At 43.8% G+C, this 18,968-nt stretch overlaps 1 protein-coding gene across 5 annotated transcripts in view; it reads right to left on the bottom strand.

The window, feature by feature from the left end:
• Nucleotides 1-18,968, bottom strand: part of ATP9B (ATPase phospholipid transporting 9B (putative)) — a 268,072-nt gene that overhangs the window by 28,347 nt on the left and 220,757 nt on the right. The gene's annotated exons all lie outside the window — the stretch shown is intronic.

Here is an 18,968-nt window from a genome sequence, read left to right on the forward strand (position 1 = left end):
AAATTGTTTTGAGGCCAAAATAACATGAGTGATTCCCTGGCATATGGCAGGTACTCATAAACAGAACATATTCTTATTGATAATTATTTATTGATTAAAATTTAACAATCACAAGTGGAAGAGCAATTTTTAGAGTTAATATTTTGTGAACAGTATTTTATGGCAAAAAGTATTGTTTTCTGATAAAAGTCTGTCTTTATAAAAGGAACTCCCTATCAGATATTAATTAGATAAATAGGGTATATCAATCCTATCATGCAGCTAAAGGCACACTAACCACAGGGAGCACGCCAACCACGGAGAACACGCCAACCACAGAGAGCACGCTAACCACGGAGAACACACTAACCACGGAGAGCACGCTAACCACGGAGAGCACGCTAACCAAGGACAGCATGCTAACCATGGAGAGCACGCTAACCATGGAGAGTATGCTAACCACGGAGAGCACGCTAACCACGGAGAACACGCTAACCACGGAGAGCACGCTAACCAAGGACGGCATGCTAACCACGGAGAACACGCTAACCACGGAGAGCATGCTCTCTCCAACGTCCCACACCACTGCAGGACAGCCCAGAACCACAGCCGCTTCCTTCGGGGTCTCCTCTCTGTTCTGCAGGCCTGCCGCCACCAACAGTGCTGAAGCACCTCACAGCCTGGGCGAGGCCTCTCTCAAACCACCCCCTCATTCTCACGCCCCTCTTCTGATGAGCATGTCCTTGCCTTCAGTTTTAACCTCTACCTCACCGTCAGCAAACAAATGGTTTTAAAATCTTGGGTTCTGAGAACTCAAGTCACTTCAGGAACATTTTAAATTCTGTCCAGTGTCCAGGATATTAAGTCAATCTTAGGGCCTTCCGAACATTCCTGTGAGGATAAGTTCACACTCTTAGAGAGACTACAGCAAAGTTCTCCAGAGCTCTGGCTCTGTGGCCAGCTGCTCAGGTTAGGACCAAACCCTGGGCAAATAGCTGCACCTCTGCGACCCCAGGGTCCTCGTCTATAGAACAGCCATGCCGAGGCACCGCTCAGAGCTGCAGCAAGGATTTGAGAAACGAGGTGTGAGGGCCCGCGGCGGACAGTCAGCACAGCAAGGCCACCAGCAGGACGCCAGGGCCCCATCCTCACGCTTTCTCACAGGAGCCCTCCAGACGTGCACTCACAGGCAGACCAGGAACCTTTCTTAAAATCAGATTTTCTAAGCAATTCCCCACACGTATGACCACAGAACACCTCCAGAATGACTTTCCAATGTCCGAGGGTGAACAGCTGCTTCCTTTCTTTTTCACGCTTTGAACTTGACACAGCAGGGCACTGTGGGGGGAGGAAGCGTGCAGAGGTGACACCCAGCACCATGTGTGGGATGTGTGGGGAGGGAGCGTGCAGAGGTGACACCCTAACACCATGTGTGGGGAGGGAGCGTGCAGAGATAACGGAAAACACCCTAACACCATGTCTCTTCTGGCTCTGGAGACGCTGTGTGCAAGTGGGGAGTGCCAGGAGCAAAGCCAGGGATCGCGATGAGGTCACCGATGCTGCGTGGAGGTGACAGGCACCTGCCCCTCCTTTTCAGGGCTGCCCAGGTGCCACTGCCACTGATCCAGCCCCACAGGCATGCTTTTGAGAGGACCGCAGTGCAAAAGCCCCCGCTCCTTCCCTATCATGTGACCTCAGGTGACTTACCAAACATTTTTTAGGCTCTAGTTAAGGAAATAAATAGACAAACAGGCCAACACACATATTTACACAGTTTTAAATGATGTGTACTGAATCTATCAGCATTTACCTTTTATAAATTTCTGATACTTTAAGAAGTTTACAAAGTAAAGTGAGCTTGTGATATATGGAATAGAATGATTCTGGAAAAGCAGTACTGAGAGGGAAATTATAACTACTGTCCTACAATTTGCAGTCATTTCAGTTACAAAATCCAATGTGCACTTCTACAGAAAAGGCATAAGAGATGGGAGAGTCAAATACCTTTTCTCAAGTTCTTCATCTGCATCCCAGAGAGCAGAAGTGATCCGAGGCGCCATTTTCTATTTCCAAGCATACTATCAACTAGTCCCGCTCTAGACTGGGGAGGAGAGAACACGTCACACGAATAACCTGTGCCTTCCGGCATCTGGGGTCCCTCCTTCCCAGAACCTGGGAGAGGGGCTCAGGGGTTCAGGGGTTCAGGGGCGCAGGGGCTGTGGGTTCCCTTTTCCAGCAGGGACCGGGTCTGAGCTCGGCCATGGCCTTCATTTTCCCCACATGGCTCTCCAGCCCCACTGGTTTACTCCACAGCCCTAGCTGCTGAACACACTTCAAAACCTGCTTTCTGAAGGAGGAATGACTATGTACAGTGTTGGAATTTCTCCTCAGCCCAAATTTATCATCTAGAAATACAAATTTCATTTAAACAAATTAGACCATACAGTTGACAATTTACAAATTCAGGAACAGCAAAATCTTACATATTAGATTAGCAACTAAGAAGACTTAATGGTATAGAATTACTATTTTTCTATAAGCAACACTCTGAAGTGAGGCAACTCATTTCCATATTTAAGGGAAAAGCAGCCTTCCCTCTTATTAATTAACCCTGCAGGTAAGGGCCAGTGCAATTTGCTGGGTGCCTGGTCAGCACCTGTTGGTCCTCCAGGTAATGGGACGTGGGGCAGGGTCTGGTCTCAGCCCATAGCGCTGGCTGAAGAATTACACCCCAGGAGTGAGTCAGACCTCAACCCTTTTCTGCTTGAAACTGTATCTGTGGGTGGACTGAAAAATTAAAAGACGCCCTTATATGGGAAACACCTGCTTGGTATCTAAAACCACTAGCCAAATTTGGAAATGGGCCTAATAGGCTGGCACACTCCAGGGCATTTTGGTCTGGGCAAAGACTCAAAAGCACAGGCAACCAAAGCAAAAAGGGACAAACAGGATCACATCGGGCTAAAAAGCTACTGCACAGCAAAGAAAATAATCAACGAAGTGAAGAGACAACCCAGAGAATGGGAGAAAATATTTGCCAACTACCCACTGACAAGAGATTAATAAGCAGAATCTATAAGATTATTATAGATTCTCAAACGACTTAATCGGAAAAAACTGAGTAATTCAATTAAAATATGGGCAAAAGATCTGAACAGACATCTCTCAAAAGAAGACACACAAACGGCCAACAGGTACACGAAAACACGCTCAATATCCTTTAATCATCAGAGACACGCAAATAAAAATTACAATGAGATATCACCTCACCCCAGTTAAAACGGCTTCTACTCAAAAGACAGCAATCACAAATGCTGGCGAGGGAGGAGGTGGGGAAAAGGGAGCACTGTTTTTCGGAATATAAATTCGTGCAGCCCTCTGGAGAGCAGCATGGAGGTTACCCCTGAATCTAAATACAAAGCCACCATATAATCCACAATCCCACTGCTGGGAATATCCCCCAAAGAAAGGAAGTCAGGACACTGAAGAGGTCTCGGCACCCTCACGTGTACTGCGGCGCTGTTCACGGTGGCCACGTTATGGAATCAGCCGCAGTGTCCCTCACTGGATGCACGGATGAAGAACACGTGGTGTATACACAGGGGAATATTATTCAGCCATCACTGAAGAACGAGACCCTTTCATCTACAACAGTGTGAATGGAACAGGGGCACGTTACGCTAAGTGAAATCGGCCGGGCACAGAGAGACAAACATTGGGCCTTCTCGCTCTTATGTGGGAGCTAAGAAAAAAAGGTTAAACTCCCAAACATACAGAGTAGCATGATGGTTACCAGAGTCCGGGAAGGCTATCGGGGATATCAGGGATGGGGTAACAAAGGGGGCTGGTGAATGGGTACAAAAATACAGTCGGATAGAAGGAAGAAGATCCAGCACTCAGTAGCACGACGGGGTGACCTTCACTGACAAGAATTTAGTGCATATTTTACAATAACTAAGAAAGGAACAGGAATCGTACTAACACAAAGCAATGACAAATGCTGGAGGCGATGGGCATCCCAATTACCCTGATTTGATCATTGCATATTGTATGCTTGTACCAAATATCACATGTACCCCATAAGTATGTACTACTATGTATCCATAATAATTTAAAATTTAAAAACTTAACAGAAGACATAAAACATAAAGCAAGACTAAATCAAAATCCCCGAGTCTCCACCATATTTCAGGCCTGTCCGACCCTGGCTGAAGTACTAGATTTAACTTTGCTGAGTGTTGAGAACGTTCTGCTCTGGGAGGCACCTAGCATTTCACCTTTATAAACCTGAAGCTTCCCACTCTCAAACATGATCGATACATCCTCCTTTTGCTGAAAATAAATGGAATTAGCAAATTTTGACTTTGGTCTGTTTTGCTTAAGTGTCTTAGTAAGAAGATAAATTACATAAATAGGAGCAAATTCAATGCCTAATGTGTGCCAAATACTGTGGGAAACTGCTGTCTGGAAATTCTTTGCTTGTAATTGTCATGCTTTGCTGGAAATCAGGAAAGGGCATACTCACTGAGGAAGTGCTGGTGTGGCCAGGACTGAATCCACTTGGCCCCGTCGCCCCTGCCTGGGGTGGAATCAGGGTGGGAACCCTCTCCTACCGATGGGAGCTGCCTGACTGTGCCCGAGGATGCACCCGGGAGAATGTCGGAATGGTTCTGTGCTCCACATTTGGGGTGGTGTGCTGTGCAGCAACAGTGGCAGATGCCAACCCTCGCTGTCGCAATTCTGACGCTGGGTTAGAGGTTGGGCGGCGCTGCCATTCTACGGACGCTACAACTCCGGAACCCCGTGCCTGTGTTAAATGTTCAATAGCGTGTCACCCACAGGGCTTGAATTAGAACTCCCTCTCTGACTTCCCCGCATGTTACTAAGTACACAGAGAGTCTAAAATTGTGCTGGGGATGATGCAGTCCCATAATTGAGAGCATCAGTGATATGCTCCACATTACCAAAAAAGGCACACGGGGCTCAGCAGGGACCCATCGTAAGGAGGCGGCACCTGGGCATGGCCATCTCCAGTGGGAAGTGAGGGTGTATAGCATTGCTTCTTCCAATAAAACTTCTTCTCCACAAGCTGTAAATGATGCCAACGCTCCCAAGGCTAATTTCCAATTCACACAGTGAAAGGTTACGATTACATTTTGACCTGTAAATTGCATCTTTCCGTGAACACCCTGTCATCTCATTGGTGCCCCACTGCAGTCAGGACTGAGCTTTCTATATTTGGTGACTCCCATCTGTTTATTATTTAGTTTATGCTCGGTTTCACAATCCATTTGAGCAAACAACAGCTATAACAAAAATCAGTTTAACTTCTTATACCTAGCCCAGTATTCTAATTGTTTTTAATTTGTAATCACCTTGAGGATTAACTCTATATAATGTCAACCAGAAAAAAAGAATATCCAAATTTTTTATAAGATATCGATACTTGAATTACTGTTCTAATGTAACTTGCCTATTGTTGGACCGAATTTTGATAATATAAAATTAAACACAGCCCGGAGTGGTGGCACATGCCTGTAATCTCAGCCACTCTGGAGGCTGAGGCAGGAGAATAGCTTGAACCCAGGAGGCAGAGGTTGCAGTGAGCTGAGATCGCACCACTGCACTCCAGCGTGGGCAACAAATGAGACTCCGTCTCAAAAAAAAAAAAAAAAAAGATATATATATATACACACACACACACACACACACATATATATATGTATGTATGTATGTATTTGCTGGATGAAATAACTACAAGAAAAATAATTTCAGTGAGGATATGCAGTACTTTTAGAATCTTTGCTCCTGAATTCACACCTAAGTACTCTGTACTTCACGCAGACCTGGTCCTCCTTACTGAGGATACATCAAAGGAACCGCTGGTTCCCATGGACACGGCAGATTCTCCAGTTTTGGTTTTGAGCTTTCATATCTTATTTCATGCTCTGCAGCTCTGCAGCAGGTAAGTGTGGGGATTTGACTAGGTGAAGGCAGCCTAGAGAATTCTCTTTGTACATCTGAAATATAATCATGGTGTTCTTTTTAGAACGCTCTTAGAAATAACTTATATCTAGGGACAGTAGATGTAGAAATTAAAAGAAAATTGCAAAGGATTGATAAGTTTGAGTCTATTATCTTCCTAAAGAGGTTTGAGAGATTAAAATATACACTTTCCTAAAGTACGTAAGCTCCTTCCCAACGTAACACCCACAGCATCCTGAGGCTTCCTAGTATGTAAGCTCCCTCCCAATGTAAAACCCACAGCATCCCGAGGAAGTGGGACAGGGTTTTTCAAGCAATGAGGGCAGGTGGGTGGGAGTTCTGCATGGCCAGCCAACCAGATGGCCCACATGCAGATCGCAGATCCAGTAAAGACAACCTGTCATTACAACTCCCAACTTCAGAATCGAGCTGTCCGAGCAAGACTGGGGATTAGCTTCCAACAACAGACACAGTTATGGAGACTGACGGCAGCTAGCTCAGTGTCAAACACATTTGTTAGAGACCCATTCTCTGACTGTCCCCCTGGCCCGGCCCCGAGGCTCTCAGGCTCCCGGTGTATGTGGAGTGCTGGTTGCCTGCAGCCAGGCCCTCCCCATCACTCTCCACCCTGCGGTCCTAGTTTCGGCTCAACCCCAGTCTCCAGAAGGCCCTGCTGACCACCTGATCAGAGCACCGTGTGCCCCTCCCCATCCCCGGCAGAGGACATACTCGCACTGCGCCTCCGCTGCGTTCCAGGGACCAACACTCCCAGGTCCAGGCTCCTTCCCTCCCAGAACCTCAGTACCCCACACAGGTCCAGGTGCACTGTGCTCCCCAATTTAGACTCATTTCTTGAATACATGAAAGCTGAAAATCTCCTGTTTAAAATGATTTAAAAGTGGAAAGCTGAGTGGAATTCTGAAGACACGGGCAAAACCACAAATGGGACACATTCTCAGCAATCCGTGTCAGGACTCTCCAGGCCCTGCACAGCCTGGTGAGCTCACGGTTGCTGCAGGGCAAGCTGGGCTCTGAGTTGAAAGAGAGTCGCTCTCTCCCTGAAGTTACTAGTGTGCCTCTCAACCATTTATTCACATATAAAATGCAAATCACCTGAAGGAAGCAAATAGGTTAATAAATTAATTAAATCAAAGAGTATTCCTGTGAGCCAAGCTCTGTAGATGCAGAAATCATGGCAGTATTTGCTTCAGGACTTTATTTTAGACTTATTTACATGGAGAATCACACACATGCATCACCTCTATAATCAACTCAATCCCGAGGAACGCGACACTGAATCCTGGCAGTAAATGAAATGGAAACGTGGTGCAGACATTCCTCAGGCCGGTTCCTTACGTCTTTGTGTGCTATCAATGTGGGACACGAGGACAGTGATTCCAGCTGCAGGACTTGGCTTGTTAAGCGGAGAGAGATAGGGAAGGAAACAATGAGGAGGACAGCGCAAGCCAGTGAAGCAGAGACCCCCATGGAACCGTTCAGTGTTCGCTCTCGATTCACTCCCATTAGCCAGGAGAGGCGGGGGCCCCCTCCCAAACTGTTAACTCTTCTCTCCTTATTCACTCACATTTCAAACACTCTACATATACAAGGACATTTATTTTCTTATTGAAGCACTTCTGGAAGTCAGCTTACATGTCTTTAACAAGAGACAGTATTTAACAGTGCTAAAATGTTTGTTCCTCAACCTTTATTTTTCGTGTGTGACATGGGTCTCCAACTTTCCTGAAAGTGAAGCAGAGAAGCCCTTCCTTGCTTCCTTCCACTGCAGGTCCCAGAACATCCAAGACCCTCCAGTGAAGGCACAACCAGGTGTGAGTGAAATGGGAGGCTGCGACGCTGGCACTCACCAGATTACCACACAGCTGGTCATGATGACCCTGTGCCTAGAAAAGCACTTTTCTTCCCTAACATTTTTAACATTTTTCCAATTTCACAAGGACACAAGTTAAAGGAAGATCATACCACCTGGAGCTGTCACCTCGTTCTGCAGAGGAAATATGACTGGGTGATCTACAGTGAGATCTGAAGCTGTGCTACCGTCTGCAGCGACCCTGTGTCTTCCATACAATTACAAGATAAGTACTAAAGGCCAAACATCACAAAGAAGAAACTGGTTAAACCACTATCGTAAAATAATCACAAAAAAGCACAAAGCACTTAAACATATCTGAACTTTTATTTGGTGATTCTCTGAAAGATGCATATATACAGTGTTTCTTCAAGTTGTCAATACAATCTGAGCAAGCAGCAGGTTCCATTTTTAAAAGCTTAAATCCGTACTTGATTCGGATGGCCTTTGTTCCGACCTGAAGTCCTTGTCTTGTCCTAGGTCCCATCCGGGACGTCACATTTAGTTTTCACGTCTTCTCTCGGCTGTTACAGTTGCTTGGTCCTGCCCAGTTTTTGAGGACCTCGACAGTTTTGAGACGTACTGGTCGGGTATTTTGTACAACATCGCTCAATTTGATTTGTCTGGTGATTTTCTCACGAGTAGACTGGGGCTGTGGGGCTGGGGAGGGCGACCGTGAAGGTGAGGTGAGGTGCTGCTGATCACATCCTGTGGGGACTGCGTCTAGCAACGCGGCTTTTCACTGCTGATGCTGACCTTACTCACCTGGCTAAGGTCGTCCAGTTCCTCCTTTCCCCCTTTCACACCACGCTCTTTGGGAGGAAGTCCTCGTGTGTAGCCCACATCTAGAGGAGGAGGAATTATGCTCCCCAATCTGTGGGTTCAGTAGCTACACACATGATCCTTTTGCACAGGAATTCTTGCGCAGGGGAGATCCTTCTCTCCCATTCATTTATTTATTCATATCAGTTTGGACTCCTGCGTATTTGTTTCATACTGTGGGCTATAATCCAGTGCGACCGACTTTGTGGCTCATACTGTTCCAGCATTCACCACAGGGAGCTTTTCCAGTTGGCTTCTGTGTCCCTCTCACACACCCCCTGCCATGCAGGCAGCTTTTTCTGTTTGTTTGTTGGCTTTGAGCAATTCCTTACTTTCTGGCAGTACCAGATGCTCCAGGCTCAGCCTGGGTATTTCCTGCCTTGGTTCTAGAATCAGCCATTTCTCCAAGGAGCCCTGTGTGCGTTCTACCACACGAGGACCACGTTTCCACCACCCTGGAGAGGTGCATGCTCTTTTACCGTTCTTTGGCACTCACCCCACTGCTGCCAGCGTAATCCTGGACTCACCAAAGTCTAAGTAAACCGGCACCTTTACCTGTACTCTAAGGACCTCAGAGTAATTTAATTCCATTGACATCAATCACCTCTTGACTTTTGGCTATTACCATGTATCTTAATAGTTTTTCTATATTAGATCCCACAAATCACTACTTTTATGGTGTTTTACAGTCAATATTCATATCTCTTTTTGGTGATGTAGTTGTTCAAATCTTTTGCCAATGTTTAAATTCAGGTGATGTTTTCTCATTACTGAGTTGTGAGAATTCTTTATATATTCAGCATGCTAGTCACTTATCAGGTAAGTATTCTGCAGACATTTCCTACAAGTCTGTGGCTTGTCTTCATTTTTTTCTTTTTTTCAAATTTATGTTGAAATTCTAATTTGTCTTATTTTCTTAACAAACATCTTTCGAAAAAAAATAAATTGTTCTCTGAAATTCAATTTATCATTTTTTTTTTCTTTTAGAACTTCTGCTTTTTTGTGTCCTTAGACATAACTGTCTAACTTTTTCTTGCTCAAGACAAGTTCTTACAGTATGTGATTTATCTGTGCCTCAAAATAACTGACCTATAAAACTGGTCAAAAGCCATTTTGGGTGACTTTTCTAAATTTCTCTTCTCATCTACTCAGATTTTATGGAGTCAATTTTGAAATTTGTTTCTCCAGAAACCAGTTATTTTACTGTCTTTGAAAACATAAGCATTTGATCTGCGTTTCATATTCTCTTATAAACTTTTAAGCCTATTTATTATACACTCTTACATATGGATAATTTCATATGTGTGAACTTAGTTTACATTCACTGTTTTCTATTTATTATATACTCTTACATATGGATCATTTCATATGTGTGAACTTAGTTTACATTCACTGTTTTCTATTTACTGTGTTTTGCCAATAATCTTCCCATTTCATTTAACCTTTTAAAGAGTCAGCTTTTGAATGATTGCTTACTCAATCATTCTTTTTATGTTTTCCTTTACTTTTTCTTCCTTCCACTTTCCTTTGGTTCTGTTCTTCTTACTGATTTAGTTTGATGCCAAGTTAACACACGTTCATTTCTTTCTCTTGATGCACAGGGCATCTGGTGAGGGTGCCAGGCGCTCTCTGACACGTCGGCTGCACTGCGGTGGGGCTGCTGTCCTGAGGTCACTGCTACTGCTGACCACATTTGAGAGGTGGATCCCTGCAAGAGCTACTCCCTGTTTCCCACGGAGACCACTTTTATCTCTGCCCTCTTTGCCACAGCTTCTTTGAGGTCATTATTTGCAGTCTTTGGTCGGACTGTATACTAAATGTGTTAGCTGCCAACAGGACAGACATGGGAAGAAGGTTGCTGAGGGGTGGATGGAAATTCTCAGGTGTGCGCCTCAGAATCTGTCTCCACAGCAGCAGCTGACACGTGGCTGCAGTCCTCACATTCAGGTGGCGGGTAGAAGGTTGCAGTGGACATTTTCCCCTGTTTTCCTTGGATGCTATTAGGGATGGTGCAGGCAACCACAGAACACAATCTCTACCTGCACGACCGGCTATTTGTCAATTAGATTTTTCTTTACTCAGTCGGGAGCTCTCTAATAATTCTGTTTCCGATGCCATCACTTGATCTTCTCTTTCAAAGCGACTGTGTCCGCATTCAATAAAAAACTGGTAGTTTATCAAGTACCCCTTGTGTGCTTCTATATTAATATGGAATTAACTGCTGCCTGGCATTATGATAGGAAGTAATCTCTGAAATGCAGAAAGACCAGAATTTAAAGGTTTAGTACATTTCAAATGACTATTTCTCTGATACTGAGCTGTTAGAAATTTCTAATAATGTGATTCTTGACAATACAAAGGCAAAAAATAATTAAGATGTGAATGGAAAAAAATATATGTAAGCAGGAACCTGAGCTGAATCTCATGCACAGGCTGCTTAGCAACACACTGAAGTAATCTCTACCACAGGCAATTTGTTTACACACTTGCACTTCTCCGTGCTAAATAACCACTCTGGGAAACAGACCCAAAAGTAGCATAGCCAGGAGTAATATCATATGAGAGAATACAAACTATGGGGCAATTTTTATCATTAATAATTCTCTGTAATTCCATTATTCAGAAATTTCTGAGCTACTATTCTTAAAAGTTAGGGAGAAATTCCTTTATCATATTAGCCATTCACACAGGCAGCTGCCCGCTACACTGTAAATATACACTTTCTTACCATGCACTTTATACATCACAATTTAATCACTGAGATTTCATTTTTGATTGTGATTGTAATCATCCTTATATTTTAATGGAATTATTAACATAAGATGCAATTTGATCAACTGAAAAAGCTGCTAATCGATATTCACAGACAGGCTATGTAGTATTTATTCTCTATTGGTCCTGAAGGTCACAGAGTGAAGGCTCTATGTCACTGACAATGATTTGCTCCTCACAAATATATTGACAAAACACCACAATTAGTCTTGCTTCAATAGGCACACACGATAAAATGAATTAAAAAATACAGCACGCCTCATGCATTAGTGCCTACTTCTGTAAACCCAAAAGCAATACTATTAATAACCCACTTGTGCTCTGTCATTAATTCTAGCTGATTCTTGCACACAAATACTGGAGTCAGGCGATGACAGCTACATTCTGAAATAATATTTAAATATGGAACTTACCAACATGAGAAAACGCAGCCACAGAGGGGAAAAGAATGAGACTACTAAACAGCCAGTCTAGAGGAAGAAGCAGTCACTGAGAATCACAGTCACTCTGTTCGGACCAAAAGAAGCCAGTGGTCTTCAAGGTTCCTTCCACCCCACGCCTTCATCACTTGAACTGACACCCTCTGCACTCGGAGGCTCTGCCCACCGAGCTTCTGTCCTTCTCCGAGGGCTCATGTCACCAGTTCGGTGCCAGTGTTCTGTGACTGCACTGGACATATGCCCGAACAGTTAAACAGAGCTGAATTTTAATTCTGTGAGGGAATTTCCAGAGGGCATTTAACATTTGCTCAGCTGGAGCCTGCTATGCTGAGCCTGCGGAGACCAAGTGATAGGCAAGCAGAACTTCCTACTCTTAGAGAAAATGAAATATTGATCACTTATCATAAGAAACAATGACCAGAGCATAAGTAGGTTCTGCATGATGAATACAAAATCAGTTATTTACACTTCGACATCACCATCACGTCTACACCTTCAAGTATCATATCACCAAACACACCACACAAGACACATCACATTTCAAGTGTTCAATTGCTTATGCCTCACAGGACCTTTAAGGATTTAAAATTAATTTCTCAGAATTCAATTATTTGTATAACACAGATTCATCTAGGCGCATGTGTAGGTAAGGTGAAAGATTGTTTCTGCTTTAGGAAAAATGAAAATCAAAGACTGCTTAATAACCCACTTGTGGGTTCTCAAAGAACAGCAACTGTGTATCAGCGACTAAAACTAGGGCACTCTACTTACTAAACTCCATCCTTCCTAACGACCGAGGTAACAGCACCACAAACAGGGTTTAAGAGGCTGGTGCGGGTGCACAGTGGGTGAAACTAGTTAAGCCTCTCAAATGATAATGTTGCTTATTAACCATAGATGTTGTGATAGGTCAGAGCTGAGGTTAAATAGAAAACATCAATTGAACCATTTCCCTAAATGAAGCTCCAGGGTGCAATATTCTAAGCCCTTTATTCGATAAAAAATGCTTTTAAAACGGTACTTTGGTGATCGGGAAACACTGCTACCATCCGTCAACCTAACTGCAGCAAAGCTCAATACGCTAAATAATGAACCATTCACATGATTTTCCTGAGGCTTTAGGGACTTGCAGACATTGTATCAATAGAGCTCTTTAAAAATTATGATGAAGTCTATTGTTTTCATTTTCAGATTTAAAATACGTTTTAGGGATTTTTAAAAGGTTATTTAATGTTCTGCTATTTTTAATCATTGTCCAATTTCCCAAGTAGAGACATTTTAGACAAGTAAAAAAACTTAGTTGTAAGGTTAGCAATGTCTATATTACAATTTCTCTAAATTCTTAATAATCTCAGTCAATGAAATCTCTATTGTGAATTCCCAATTTAAGATTCAAAAAGTATTATGACTTATATTAAAACTCAAAAATAAAAAATCCCAGATACTTTGAATAAAAAATGTGGAATAAGGTAATATGGTAAACATATAATACAGTATTTTTAAAACTTCAAATACAATTTTCTTTGGGAAAAATCTCTAGTCTAGGTTTCTCAGACTTATGATAGAAAAACACTTCTTTTTCAATGCATAATCACATGACATGTTTGAGAATTTCCAGAATGCCATAACAGAAAAAACAATGCATTCAACGCTTTCTTGGTAGGAATAACGGGGGCTTGCTTCCTCCTACAGAGCAGTTGCTTGTGACCTGTGTTTGTCTCACAGCCCACACTAGAATGCTAAAAAGACAGCAACTGATAAACCTTACAAGTCTCAATCATCATCGTGTCGGTCGAGATGCCCAGATTTGCTTATGCCTCTTCGCTCAGATTTTCTATTACTAAATAAATAGATCTGACACATACACACATCCTAATTGTGAAAGTGGTTCTGAGTTTAGCTACAGAGATTTTACGTATCTATCAGTCAACACAATCTATGGACTACAACAGGGCTGGCGACTAAAGGAAGCTTAACGGCCGTGCCCACTGACAGAACGGGGCAGGCAGTGGCATGCTGGCAGGGAGGGGGGGTGGAGCTCGGGTTTCCACGTTTCCTCAAAGCTGAAAAACTCTGTACGATGATGACATTGTATTCTGGAGCTTTTCAGAAATCTAATACTTCAACTGATCCCAATTTTCACGGACTTTGCCAATTATTTTCTGAAAAGAGAGAAGTGACAATGTGATTCACAGGAAGGAACTTAAGTTCTTCATCATAATCTCACATTTGTACCAAAAAGGCAAATACCATCTAAACTTTGGGACACGGCCTTGCTAAACGATAGGAAACCAGCTCCTACTTAAACTTCCAATAACACGGCTTTAAGGACCAATATTCCTATAGATGTGTTTTATTCCCTCCTCCGCCTTGACCAGTAGCTCCCCGCACCATCTTTCCACGCAGTCAAGGTTCGCTCAGCAGGCGACGTTCGTGAGCCCCTGAAAAGAAGGCGGATGTGGCGTAAGGAAGATAAAGCCTGCTGCGCAAAACCTGCAATGCACATGGAGAGAGAGACCCACCCAGAAGACACATGGGAATCCTGCGAGCCGATGGGCAGCTGGGGACCCCCGGCCGGGGGTGAGGGCAGCCAAGGGATGTCAAGCTAGGGACGAGCACAGAAGGTGCAAATGGGTGAGTGCTGGGACGCACCTGCACACAAGCTTGGCACAGCTTTATTGAACAAAATGCTTTGAACAATTATAAAAGTAATGGAGTGACTACAGAAATTTCAAGTAGTAACATAACTGCATTCAGGAAAAACTAAATGATCCCTTTATGCCAGTCCACAGAAGGCACCACTCAATCCACATGTACCCACCACCATGAATTACTGATGTGTCCGGAAGAGCATCTGGATGGCGCAGTGGTCGAATCCAAGCAGGGAAGCCAAGAACAGAACCTTAGGAAGGCGCGTGAGCAGACCGATCTGAACACTGTGCATGGGGATCACTGGAGGGAAGGCGGCAGGCACACGGAGTTACTCAGAGATGTCTTGGGAACAGAAGGCATTACGTGTTTGACAGCAAAAGCCTGACACGAGGGAAGGCTGCATGGCTGCATGTAAGTGTGCCCAGTCATACCGGGGACAGAGATTCTCACGAAAGGCTCAATGAAACACAGAAGCTCCGGTGATGGTGACTGCGTGGTGACAGAGGAACGTGTACTGGCTGTGATGCAGGGCCGTGCCATCACAGTGGCATCACTGACACTTATCTAGAGACAGGAAGGCGGCAGGAATGTGGAGAGAGATGGAAAGCCAACCTGTGATCCGCAGAGTCTGAGGGGAGATAAGTGATCCATGTTCTCAACTTCCCATGTTTATAAAAACCACTTTCATCGTTTTGGCTACTTTTTCACCATCCTTTAGGTTCTTACATGGCTAACGATGTGTCATAGTTACTAAATTGGCATAGTTTGTTTAGAGTAAGTTAGTATCTTGACTAAACAACAAAAAGAAAAATGCCTGTGTAACTAAAGCTTTAAATAAGTAAGCTTGTTTTCCGAAAAGTCTAGCCGTGGCTTATACTTTGTCAAATACCATAAATCTGCTGGTGCATTTAGGCTTTCTTCTTCCTGAGGTCACTGTATCAGGGGATGTTTATATCTGTCCCCCGGACAGCTTCGGCTGAGCCCACAAAGAGTCACCACCACAAAAAGTGTACAGAAAATTTAAAACATTGGTGGAAGAGGGCCTCACATCCTCACATTCACCCTAGTTTATCAAACTTTAGTTACACAGGCATTTTTCTTTTCGTTGTTTAGTCAAGATACTAACTTACTCTAACCAAACTATACCAATTTAGTAATTATGACATGTCATTAGCCATGTAAGAACCTAAAGGATGGTGAAAAAGTAGCCAAAATGATGAAAGTAGTTTTTTTAAACGTGGGAAGTTGAGAATACGGATCATTCACCTCAAGTCCTAAAAGTAAGTCAAAGGGAAAGATTTATAAAATGCAATGGTTCTCAATTGTGGGGTGTAACCTTTTAGATTTTCAAAATGGAGAAATGTCCAGCCCCAGCCCAGCATTTCTTTTTTGTTTTTTATTTATATATATATATTTTTTTTGAGACTGAGTCTTGTTCTGTCACCCGGGCTTGAGTGTAGTGGCGTGATCTTGGCTCACTGCAACCTCAGCCTTCTGGGTTCAAGCAATTCTCCTGTCCCAGCCTTCCAAGTAGCTGGGATTACAGGAGCCTGCCACCACACCCGGCTAATTTTTTGTATTTTTGGTAGAGACGGGGTTTCGCCATGTTGGCCAGGCTGGCCTCAAACTTCTGGCCTCAGGTGATCCACCTGCCTCGGCCTCCCAAAGTGCTGCGATGACAGGCATGAGCCACCACGCCCGGCCCCAGTCCAGCATTTCTGTAATAGGGGTGCTAGTGTGCATACATAAAAAGTTAAGTATTTTAAAAAAGAAGAAAACCCCTAGAAGTCTACCTGATATACAGACAAGTTTAAAAACCACTTGCTTATGTGTATATCTTTCCTTCCCAGGAAAGTGGTTCCCACATCTGCACACAGACATGAGAAGTGCCTTCAGGACACAAGATCTAGTCCCACGATCCTGGAAGCCTGTGCCTCGTCAGGACACGGTCACAGCGAACTCTCATGGAAAAAAAGAGGAATGACATTACTGGTTGTTTCCTGAGCCATAAAGTGGTAGAATTCTTCTGCTTCTAGAAGCCCAGACAAGAGACTCCTGCTTCGAGGCAATTTTAAAGTAAAAGTCGCTTGCCACCCTTGATCAGCTCTGCAGACAGCATAGCTCCTCTTCAATTATCAACACACATTTATTCTGTTCTGTCTTCTTTGGGCTACAAATCGGTTCTAGTTACTACTCATAAGGCAATTTTCCAAACATTCTAAACCTATAGTTGTATATTCTGACTTCTTACTTAATTTTAATCAGCAAAATGACGATGCCCTTCCCAGCGCTGGAAACGCCGCACTATGCACGATCAGGTGCACATACGCCAGCTCCACTTCCTCATGGTGGCCACAGTCTGTCCCTATTCTCACCTTTCCACGGCAAGGACTTGAGTCTCTGCTGCAAGATGTATTATCACCAGAGAAAGAGGCTCTCTCACGCCTCTCTACTCTTCCTCCTGTCTCTTCTCCACATGCCTCCCTGTCTGTCTGGCCCAGCTGCTGATCAGCAACAGAGGGGTTTTAGGCTCATATTTCCACTGTCTATGGAATTAGAATTGAGCGCGTTTCATATCCATACACTCAGAAATTGAACGAGTATCCTAACACTTTCTAAAATACAAATTTTAGTTTTTTAACCTATGAATTTGCTTTGTCTTTGTTTAGAATCTTAATTTTCTACTCATTCAATAGTCATGGAACCTACACTCACTCTGCATCTTCTTTTGTTTAAATAGCTTTATGGAGACACTATTCACCCATTTAAAATGTACAATTTAACTGATCTTAGCATATTCACGGAGTTGTCTAACCAACATGATAATCTATTTTAAAACGCTTTCATCCCCCTAAGAGAAACCTTCTCCCTGCTGAAGGTCACTCCTCAGCCCTTGACCTCGTACCTGCCGGGGATCACTCCACAACCCCTGACCTTGTACCTGCTAGAGATCACTCCTCCGCCCCTGACCTTCTGCCTGCCGGGGATCACTCCTCCCCTGATCTTCCACCTGCCGGAGACCATTCCTCTCATGACCTTCTGCCTGCCGGGGATCACTCCTCAGACCCTGGTACCTGCTGCTCTGCTGTCTCCATGGGTCTGTCTGCTCTGGACGTGTCATGGCAATGAAATCACATAGGTCTGCTGGTTGCCTTCTGCACCTGCCTTCTTTCACTGAGCAAAAGGTTTCAAAGGTGCTTCGACGCCGTCACAGACGCAGCTCCTTCCTGCCATTTGTGATTGGATGATGCTCCATGTGTGCGAACAGACCCCATTTTATTGATTGATTGATAGCTGATAGACATTTGGGCTGCCTCCACTTCCCGGCTCTAACACTGCTGTGAACATTAACATACGGGTCTTTGTTCTCATGTCTTTCGGGTGTACACCAAGGAGTGGAATTGTGGGGCATATGGTAATTCCATGTGTAATTGTTTCAGGAACACCCAGACTGTTCTCTAGAGTGGCTGCACCCTGTTCCAATCCCACCCGCAACGCACGAAGGTTCCAATTCCTCTGCATCCTCTCAGCACTTGCTATGGTCTGTCTTTTTGATTCCTGTTATCCTGGTGGGTATGAAGTTGCGTCTTATCTCTCGGCTGAGATTCTATTCCATTATGGGGGGGATGATGGCGCTCTTTTGTAATAAACTCGTCAACCAGAACCACCAGACTCCTCTCTTAAAAACATTAGATCTGATTTTTGTCTTTTTATTTTCACTGAAGGTACCCCCACCGCCAATTATTTACGTATATGACACAGTTTACAAAGTATCGGAAGATACTAGTTTGTTTACAGTGCTGCCGTGGTTGGCTTGATTACTTTACGGAGCTATCTCAAGAACCTTGAAGGGACAAAGTGTATATAAAACTGTATATAAAATATACTAAGACATTAATTAAACAAATTTGATGATGATTTTACTGATCTAAAAATCAAAGAATGATGTAAAGTTAGAAATAACTAATTTACCATGTTTAAGATCTTACCATTTCTGTAGGTTTTGGAAATGTACATTCTGATTTTCTTTTGAAATAAATGCCCTGTATCGAAAATCTGGCAAAATATGTGTAAATATGGAAACCTGATGATTCAATTTGGACACGGAATCCAAAAACTGGATGATGTAGCCATCCCAGTCCCAAACTTCAACAGTTTTATAACATGCAGCTTTGACACAAATTAGTTTATGGAATCAGTAAACCTCGCTGGCATTTCTTATGCTGCTCCCTGTGACCAGCCCTGGGTGTTCTGGGATGTGCCGAGTCATGCCGGCTGCACGTCTGCATCTGCAAGGCCCAGGCTACGTCAGAGGCTACATGCCGGAATGAGTGGGGCAGTTTTCAACCGACAGCTAAAACATACCTTAAAGCTACAGCACACTGCTCCTCTACATTCCCCACCCCAGAAAGAATGAATCCCCATGACTTCTGAGTCCAAATGGAACG

This window comes from Piliocolobus tephrosceles, chromosome 18 (assembly GCF_002776525.5).
Source record: "Piliocolobus tephrosceles isolate RC106 chromosome 18, ASM277652v3, whole genome shotgun sequence".
Classification (NCBI taxonomy): Eukaryota; Metazoa; Chordata; class Mammalia; order Primates; family Cercopithecidae; genus Piliocolobus; species Piliocolobus tephrosceles.